The sequence below is a fragment of the Silurus meridionalis genome, chromosome 28 (genome assembly GCF_014805685.1).
Source record: "Silurus meridionalis isolate SWU-2019-XX chromosome 28, ASM1480568v1, whole genome shotgun sequence".
Classification (NCBI taxonomy): domain Eukaryota; kingdom Metazoa; phylum Chordata; class Actinopteri; order Siluriformes; family Siluridae; genus Silurus; species Silurus meridionalis.
The window spans coordinates 11,611,335-11,620,692 of record NC_060911.1 but is presented as its reverse complement, the minus strand read 5'-3'; the positions used below and the strand labels follow the sequence as shown (position 1 = coordinate 11,620,692).

Below are 9,358 nucleotides of genomic sequence, written 5' to 3'. Positions count from 1 at the left end.
ATGCTCAGTTGTCCACTTACTTTTATCCATTTATTGTATGGGAATTAATGAGCGAAAGAATAAAACATTGAAGGAAATATACAGTATTGTTCTACTATGATATTTTGCTTTTACCATTCCTCTCATCGCTACCCTCATTTTCCAGACTCGCTGTGACCCTTGAGGAATGGGAGACGTTCTCCGACATGAACATCACCCAAGCAGAGAAGGAGAGGAGCAGGTCGTCGTCTCTGCGGGCTCTGGTGAAGAACCTGCTGGTGCAGATGGCGGCAGACATGCGCACACGGCACGAGACCACCGGCTCAGCCATGGTACTGCGCATACATGAGACCAGAAAGGCTAAGGCCAAGCTGGAAGATCAGCTGTTCTATGTGAACTTTCTTTCTAACTTAGGGTTTATTAGCCATCAGTCAATCCCTTTATATGTGACACGTTTCGTGAATGAAAGAATAACCGCCAAATTTGTCCCGTTTCCTGTCTGTTAAAGCTGCTCGAGGAGATCGCGAGCCAGGAAAAAGGATAAAGAACTGCCACTGAAGGTGGTGCAGATGTCAGCGGCCCAGAGTGGAGCTGTGCAACGATCACGCTCACACGTGCCTGCTCTCTAAAGCGCAACAGCTCACGGACCACATCTCCAGGTGAAAACACTGACACTTTTTCTCTTCAACTCAATTTATGTTTATTTGTATTGCACTTTTAGCAATGGACACAACGCAGCTTTCCACAGATAATGTGGTAATTAAAAAATGAATAAGATTGTTAGAAGTGTAAGTCTGTCCCTAATGAGCAAACCGATGGCGATTGTGGCGAGGAAAAACTCCCTGAGTCGATTTTATGCTGGTGGAGGTCATTTCAGTTCATCCCAGTGATGCAGATCTTTTCATTTTGGTCACCAAAATATCAGTTGAAAATCTTTCATTGATTATGTGACCCAACAGCACATAAGCCTTATTTTACTCGACTTTCCAAATGCACTGTCACCCCCTCTCTAAATGTGGCATGATTGCACTTTATTAGAGTCTGTAGACCCCTGAGCATCTGTGCTTTTTAAACATTTCTAGTTTGGGCAACTCTATTTTAGAAGGTATCTTTCTTTATTCTTTCTTTTAAATTAGGTTTAGGACCACACAACGGGCGAAGGAGTTGTTTCTATAGTAACATTTCATTCAGAGGAACCTCTCGAACTAACTCAGCGTCTGGAACACTAATTTCCCTTAGTTATTAACGTAGCCTAATTATTGTTAGATTCACCCACCAAGCAAAAAAATAGGGTTAGGGTTAGCGTAACATAAACGCAAATGTTTTATTTCAACAAGAATTAAGATTAAAAAAAGTCATCACAGAAATTATGCTCTTTTAATAGGGTCTTGAAAAGTAATGCTCATTTGTCGTAGAACCAAATAATAAACTTATCGAGCATTAGAGTGCACAAAAATAAAATATACGTCAAATAAAGATATAAAATAAAATTTTAATCATAATAAAATCTACACAATAATACTGGTAAAAGTAAGAATTAAAGAAAGAAAAATTGTTTCCCCTCACAGAAAAAAAGTTATTGGTGTCTATAAGAAATAGAGATGGATGGATGGATGGATGGATGGATGGTCGGATAGACAGACAGACAGACAGACAAATAGATTGACTGAATAAAGAATAAATACTGAGGTATTACTGAAAATTTTCTTTCAAACTCCACTGTTGCAAAAACAGCAGCCCCTAGTGTTTTATTGACTGTTTACTTGTATGAAGTAAATTGTTATCCCTAAACCCTCACACTCACGCTATACGTTTCCGTGCAATCCGATTCGAGCCCTGACCAGAAGCCAACTGCTCCTCAAGGAGGAGATCCAGATCAAATCAAACTCTCTGTACATAGATGAAGTGATCTGCACTCAGCTCCGTCTGCTGATCACCATTCACGACTTCTGACAGAATCATACAATTGTCTAGGAAAACGAATGCTTTAAGACGAGTGCACCGGTCTTGTCCACGTCTAAAGTATAATAAAGCTTTTCTGTAAGATCAAAATTTGATGTCGGTCTGAAAAGTCATGGGTGGAGGTTTTTAAATCACATGTTCTCAGCCTTCCAACAAAACGGCTTTCGGATATCAGCTGAGGAGAGGTCATGGTGACTTAGAGTACTTGAGCTTTAAATGAACAAGTGGTCTGGAATGAGAACACCAGCTCCAGCACCTCGTCCTCCTCAGCCTGCTTGTACCTGATTGAGATTTAGACAGAAAAAGCTCTTAGCATTTAGCACATGTTCTCCAAGGCCAAAAATACCGTATAACACATTCTGAGAAGAAACTTCATACATCATCTGGATCTCAGCCTTTTGCTTCACTCTGGAGCTCAGTCTCACACTTTGAAAATATTAACACTTTTTTTCTTTTCACATTTTTATTTACAGTATCATAATAGAATGTATATAAATTGATTGGGAGAAAAACAGGTAGTTCTATGTGAACTTAGACATTGCGCACCACATATAACCAAAATGATACAGTCCTCATTTTATAACAGCTCTGCGAAGAATCGACTCCTATCGAATCTTCCACTATATGAGGCCATGAATCCCATCAAGGTCCCGACAAACAGTTTTGGTAAAAAGAAAAGAGTTTTGTGCCCAAACCTCCCTTTCAAAGAGCTTCCTCTTTCATCAACAGTTAATCGGATCCAAAAATAACACTTAAATCAATCAGAAATACGAGCCCCTTTTTTTGAAGGATGGTGTCGCAATATCAACACTAAACCTTTTACCATACAAGAGGCATTAATTATAAATTCATGAGTGTCTTCTTCTTCTTTTGGCTTCTTCCATTAGGGGGCGCCACAGCGGATCATCCGTCTCCACAACCCCTTGTCCTCCTTGTCCACATCTGCCTCTGTCACCCGAACTGCCTGCATGTCTTCCTTCACCACATCCATGAACATCCGCTTCTCTGACACACCAGACTTCCTCAACAAACACCCTGACTCCTTTCTCTCCACCCTGTCGTACACTTTCTCTAATAGGCCATTAGGTGAACTAGCAAAAAGTGGCTAGTAAGTGATTTTCGTTCCCACATCTGGGCACTACTTTTTAAATGCATTTTTGCATAGACAAAACCCTTTTGGAATTTATGTTTAAAGTTAGCCACAAAAAATCCTGCTGTTTTTTGTCACGATCCATAAATGTGTATAATTGTGAATAAAAAAAATTAAAATCTCATGCTTCTGGCTTTGCTTATAACTTTATTTTCATTTTAGCAACATACAATCTCTCTCAAATTGACATTTATAGAGGTACCTAAACATTTGAGTAATGTCATTGGTGCATAAACACTCAAGTGTGAATGTAGACCATAAAATATGGCAATGTTGAAAATACATTTCATGGATCGGCACCAAGCAAAACATACACATTGTAATTTTAGCAAAACTGTGATGTATTACACATCAAATCTTTTACTGTTTAATCACAGACACATAAACAAACATAAACATTCTTGCAACTGCAGTGGACTACCTGCAAAACACTTTCAGGTGCAGGATTTCTAGTCATCCGTATGTATACGGGTCATTACAGTCACAAAGTGACACAGGTCTCCATGTGCGATGTACAATCTTAAGTCCTCCCCCACCAGGAATTCTGCCAGGGCCTCTTTGTTTGTTTCATCTGATAGAAACTTTTTCCATTGTGTTGGTGTCTTCTGATCACATCCATACATTTTTTACCAGCTGTGTACCACCAGCAGCTCTACGTGAACGTTCTAGATTTTGAATACTCATTTCCAGATCCTGGTCAATCAGAAAGTCTGTCCGTGTACAGTTGTGCTTCAAAGCAAGCTTGACTATGTACTGCAGTATGGTGTCGGCAAGCTCTCCAAAGGTACTTCACTTCGTCCTGGCCTGCCTCTGGATAGTGTTCTCTTCGACTAGAGGCCACTCTGTGCAGCTTGGGACGGTTTCTCATCAACGCCTTGGATGGTTCCATGAAATTACGAAAGTAAGAGGATTTTGAGGATGGATTGGACTGTAGTTAATGTCAACACTGCACTCAGGAATACAGTTCGCTTCTGATCATCACTGTACCCGCAACATCTTATATCTGCTACAAATGGACATTAGGTGCAACCCAGATGATGATTGGTTCCTCTTGAGTCTGGTTTCTTCATATCGCCATCTCGGGGAGTTTTTCCTTGCCACAGTCGCCACCGGCTCGCTCATCAGGGACAAACTTACTCATAAAGAACACATTCACTTTTAATCACCACATTATCTGTGTAAAGCTGCTTTGAAACAATGTTCATTGTTAAAAGTGCTATACAAATAAAAATAAATTGAATTGAATTGAATACTTGGTATAAAACTTTAAGGTTAAAACTTGTGTTTGTGTGTGTTTGCGTGTTTACCCACCTGCACACAACGTTTCTGCCTGTGGAAGATGATCCTTCTGTTGTTTGCCTGCCACAGTAATGTTCTTGTAATGTACCATTTTCTTACAAATTATGCACAAAGCAGGAAGCACAGGACCTGCACAAGGTACTGGCAGGCCCATCATGGACCTAAGTTTCTTTTTAAAACATTCAGTTGTTGAGGTACTACTACTCAATGACACAGACTGGTCTTTGTGAGCATCTTGAATTTCAGGATGTTGTATGACACTTTTCTCTGCCGCATCCAGGCACTTTTTGTCAATGAAACGCCTTTAGCAAGTGAAATGAAACCCAGCGTCTTTGGGAACATTTCCAAACAGCCACCGTTTGATGATATTTCTGTATATATCCCATCGTGTGTGTGTAAAATCCTTCGTTTCTTCTTTCTTTATGGACGCGAGATGCATATAGCATTGTTCATAAACCTTTTTTAGTTTAGAATGAGGTTTGACTGTAATTAAATTGTTGTGCTTCCTACACGTGATGCAAAGCCAAATCACTCATGATCAAAATGTGATTACGCGATGAAGGAACTATTGCCTAATTTAAACACTAATAAAAAATAAACTGCAGGATTATACATGGAGAACTTTTATTTTCTCGCTCAAAAGCAATAGATCTTTTTATTGGAATGAAAAGAATTTAGTGCCCCATATATGGAACGGCTTCACCTTACGGCCTATAAATCTACAAACACACAATGCAACTCCTTCTGACCTTCTCTATGCTTCTCCATCAATATTCTCAAGGCAAATAGGGCGTCTGTGGTGCTCCTCCTCAGCATGAAACCCAACTGTTGCTCATATATGGTCACCTCTTCTCCCAGCCTGGCTCCCACTACTCTTTCCCTTCATGGTTTGACCGATCAACTTAATTCTCCTGTAGTTACTGAAGTCTGCACATCTCCTAATTCTCAAAAATACTCTTAATAGCTGCTCTCACTTCCTCCTTACTTATCATATCCACTTCCCGCTTCACCATTTCCATCTCCACCCTTTATTGCTCTAACTTGCAGCACATCCTTTCCAGCTCGGTCCATTTCTGGCCAATCTAATATCGGTATAAATCTAATTCTCCTTCCTTAGTGTAATGGGAACAATTATTCTCGTATAGTAAGGGAATAAATTAATGCTGCCCTGGAAGACTGAGTAACAAAAGGATCTGTACACAATAGATTATGTACAGAGACTAAAAGCACTGGGGCGGGGACAAAGAGCCTTTCGTTACTCAGTTTTCAGGGCAGCATTAATTTAGTTAGTTTAACGTCACGAGAAAGCCTTCTGAATTAAAAATAGATGTGAGACAGAATTATATATAAAAAGTTAGGTGAGACGCCCTTACTCCCTGACAGGCTTCACTTAAAGACTACACTTCAGGTAAGTATAAAGAAATATAAACCTTGTTTATTTTTTATGTATGATTTATTACACAAGAATTAGTCTCAATTACTCGAAAGAATGAAAACAACAGAGGAAAATAAATAAAAAAGTTTCATAAACGAATATAAACGAACGAGTATTACAGTTCTTTGTACTGTCACCCAAACACAATCACTTTCTAATTCAATGTAGAGTCAAACACATTAGTAAAGAAAACGCTTTTTTGTTCTTTAAAGAAAAACTCTTATTTTCCTTCAAATTTTAAATTCACTTAGAATCAAATTTCCACACTTAAATTAAACTTTTGGAACACAATCACATTCAAAACAGTAAAAAAAAGTGAGAAAATAACAGTTTTCAATAAGCATTCACAACTTCATACACAAAACACTTGTGACATGTTCAATTTACGTTCTACAACTCAACTGTATCGTCCATCAAACCACGATATCCCAAAAGAACAAATAGGAAATACCAATTTGATGAGTCGAAATACGTTGTCTTGACGTGGCGTGCGTTAAAATTAACTTAGAGAGATGTAATTTAATTGCCTCTTTCAGTTGCAGTATTACGATGAATGAATCAAATGAATCACATAGGAGTGGATGAATAATGTCATCAATTGTTGATCAATACAGCTTGATTTGGTAACCTCATGTCAACACAAATTCGTATTTTCTCAGGAATTTTTGGTTTTGGCATTGCATCAATAGGTGACCCTCTTCCTTTTCTATGATACCTTTATCTTCCAGAAGTTGTAATTCTTTCTCAACTTTCTTTTGAACATGGAATGGACATCTTCAATGTGGTTGAGCAACAGGTTTGACTGTGTTGTCAATGTGTAGATTGACTTTAACATTTTTCAGCTTTCCTATGCTATTTGTGATGTTTGGGTACTTTGACAAGAGCTGGTCAGCAACAGAAGGTGTAGGCTGAATTATGAAAGTGAATAAGTCCAAGTTCAGAAGCCGTTTCAACTACATAGAACATTGCCATAGAAGTGTTTTTTTTTCATGAGCTGAGATGTTTGTAGTTAGCTTTCCTAGTAATGGAAGTGGTTGTTGTTTACCATATGGCAGTATTTTCTTGTTGGTTTTGTTGACATTTTGATTTTGTCATGTGCGTTTTTGTCTAGCAGGTTGACTGTAGCACCTGTGTCTATTAGTATATCTAGAGGTTGTTGAGCTATCCAGACTTTTGTCATTGGTTGTTTGACATTTGCAGGTTCTTGTGTGACATATTCATCATCTGTGCTTGAAGTTGTATCTGACTCCAGTGTTTTTGTTGGTGGGCTGTTTTCACTTAGCTTTACTGCTTTGTATGAGCGCTCTCATTGAGGTTTGTTTTTGGTATCGCTGTAACACTTTCAAAGGTATTAGACTGTGTGACATTTTCAATTCCAGCTGCCTGCTGCTCTAAAGTTTCAAATGCTTTGGCAACCGACAAATTTGTCCCGTTTCCTGTCTGTTAAAGCTGCTCGAGGAGATCGCGAGCCAGGAAAAAGGATAAAGAACTGCCACTGAAGGTGGTGCAGATGTCAGCGGCCCAGAGTGGAGCTGTGCAACGTTCACGCTCACACGTGCCTGCTCTCTAAAGTGCAACAGCTCACGGACCACATCTCCAGGTGAAAACACTGACACTTTTCTCTTCAACTCAATTTATGTTTATTTGTATTGCACTTTTAGCAAGATAATGTGGTAATTAAAAAATGAATAAGATTGTTAGAAGTGTAAGTCTGTCCCTAATGAGCAAACCGATGGCGATTGTGGCGAGGAAAAACTCCCTGAGTCGATTTTATGCTGGTGGAGGTCATTTCAGTTCATCCCAGTGATGCAGATCTTTTCATTTTGGTCACCAAAATATCAGTTGAAAATCTTTCATTGATTATGTGACCCAACAGCACATAAGCCTTATTTTACTCGACTTTCCAAATGCACTGTCACCCCCTCTCTAAATGTGGCATGATTGCACTTTATTAGAGTCTGTAGACCCCTGAGCATCTGTGCTTTTTAAACATTTCTAGTTTGGGCAACTCTATTTTAGAAGGTATCTTTCTTTATTCTTTCTTTTAAATTAGGTTTAGGACCACACAACGGGCGAAGGTGTTGTTTCTATAGTAACACTTCATTCAGAGGAACCTCTCGAACTAACTCAGCGTCTGGAACACTAATTTCCCTTAGTTATTAACGTAGCCTAATTATTGTTAGATTCACCCACCAAGCAATAAAATAGGGTTAGGGTTAGCGTAACATAAACGCAAATGTTTTATTTCAACAAGAATTAAGATAAAAAAAAGTCATCACAGAAATTATGCTCTTTTAATAGGGTCTTGAAAAGTAATGCTCATTTGTCGTGTAGAACCAAATAATAAACTTATCGAGCATTAGAGTGCACAAAAAAATAAAAATATACGTCAAATAAAGATATAAAATAAAATTTTTAATCATAATAAAATCTACACAATAATACTGGTAAAAGTAAGAATTAAAGAAAGAAAAATTGTTTCCCTCACAGAAAAAAGTTATTGGTGTCTATAAGAAATAGAGATGGATGGATGGATGGTCGGATAGACAGACAGACAGACAGACAGACAAATAGATTGACTGAATAAAGAATAAATACTGAGGTATTACTGAAAATTTTCTTTCAAACTCCACTGTTGCAAAAACAGCAGCCCCTAGTGTTTTATTGACTGTTTACTTGTATGAAGTAAATTGTTATCCCTAAACCCTCACACTCACGCTATACGTTTCCGTGCAATCCGATTCGAGCCCTGACCAGAAGCCAACTGCTCCTCAAGGAGGAGATCCAGATCAAATCAAACTCTCTGTACATAGATGAAGTGATCTGCACTCAGCTCCGTCTGCTGATCACCATTCACGACTTCTGACAGAATCATACAATTGTCTAGGAAAACGAATGCTTTAAGACGAGTGCACCGGTCTTGTCCACGTCTAAAGTATAATAAAGCTTTTCTGTAAGATCAAAATTTGATGTCGGTCTGAAAAGTCATGGGTGGAGTTTTTTAAATCACATGTTCTCAGCCTTCCAACAAAACGGCTTTCGGATATCAGCTGAGGAGAGGTCATGGTGACTTAGAGTACTTGAGCTTTAAATGAACAAGTGGTCTGGAATGAGAACACCAGCTCCAGCACCTCGTCCTCCTCAGCCTGCTTGTACCTGATTGAGATTTAGACAGAAAAAGCTCTTAGCATTTAGCACATGTTCTCCAAGGCCAAAAATACCGTATAACACATTCTGAGAAGAAACGTCATACATCATCTGGATCTCAGCCTTTTGCTTCACTCTGGGCGGAGCTCAGTCTCACACTTTGAAAATATTAACACTTTTTTTCTTTTCACATTTTTATTTACAGTATCATAATAGAATGTATATAAATTGATTGGGAGAAAAACAGGTAGTTCTATGTGAACTTAGACATTGCGCACCACATATAACCAAAATGATACAGTCCTCATTTTATAACAGCTCTGCGAAGAATCGACTCTATCGAATCTTCCACTATATGAGGCCATGAATCCCATCAAGGTCCCGAC

At 38.7% G+C, this 9,358-nt stretch overlaps 1 long non-coding RNA gene across 1 annotated transcript; it reads left to right on the top strand.

Annotated features, from left to right (window-relative positions):
* The first annotated feature begins 201 nt into the window (after window positions 1–201).
* On the top strand, window positions 202–2,864 carry LOC124381514. The gene is made up of 3 exons (XR_006924858.1): window positions 202–311; window positions 488–638; window positions 2,829–2,864. It is a non-coding gene; the product is annotated as an uncharacterized LOC124381514 (long non-coding RNA).
* The last annotated feature ends 6,494 nt before the right edge of the window (window positions 2,865–9,358 follow it).